The sequence below is a fragment of the Frankliniella occidentalis genome, unplaced genomic scaffold (genome assembly GCF_000697945.3).
Source record: "Frankliniella occidentalis isolate FOCC.00 unplaced genomic scaffold, Focc_3.1 Scaffold3, whole genome shotgun sequence".
Taxonomy (NCBI): domain Eukaryota; kingdom Metazoa; phylum Arthropoda; class Insecta; order Thysanoptera; family Thripidae; genus Frankliniella; species Frankliniella occidentalis.
In genome coordinates, this window is record NW_026267133.1 from 2,624,909 (window position 1) to 2,625,786 (window position 878).

Here is an 878-nt window from a genome sequence, read left to right on the forward strand (position 1 = left end):
GAGAAACTTGAGTTTTAAGGGGTGGTCTTTTGAATCTGGCGGGCAGCGTACAATGGGCTGCCTACCTAGCAGGCGGTCCAGTCCAAGAAAAACAGGCGTAGCTTACTTAAAATGGCCCGGCGGCGTGAAATTTCGACGGAGATATTGAAAGGGGGTGCTGCCGGACCAATCCTGACCATTTCCAGCGATTTTAATTTTTTTAATTTTTGGTCAAATTTACAAAGGCCTTTGTGTTTTTAGCGAAAATTGATGGGTCCAGATTTCGACGGAAATCGACGTGGGTGAACCAGGGGACCACAAGACTGCCTTTGGTTCCGCCAGAAACCACCCCTGTCTACAGAAACTTGAGTTTTAAGTGGTAGTCTCTCGATTTATGATCGGGTTGCCTACCTACGGCACACTAGCTACGAACTCTATTTAGACAGAGCAAGTGAAAAGGGAGGCTGCACAACCAATCCAAACCAATCCCAGCAATTTTCCAAATTGTCAAGATTTTTAAAAAAAATATATTCTATGATAAAAAATCAGCCTGGATTTTGCCAGGGGAGGATTGAAATCGACAGGGAAGAACCAAGGCACCACACAAACACCATCAAAAACCGCTCTTTGATGGCCAATAAAGAAAGCTCCTCATAGAGTCTGCACAGAGACAAAGTTGGCCAGCGTTACTGTCATGTAACTCACCTCTTCTTTCAGGTAAAATGACTGCTAGACTTCTTTGCACATGAAGAACATTTTGGGGCCGTGTTCCTGAAATCATATAAAACAGTACTCTTAACGCTAATTTTTTAATGCATGCTATCATTTATTACTCAACAATCGTCAACTTTTAATTACATGTAATTTACTCATACACAACACAGTTTCAAATGCCTCCC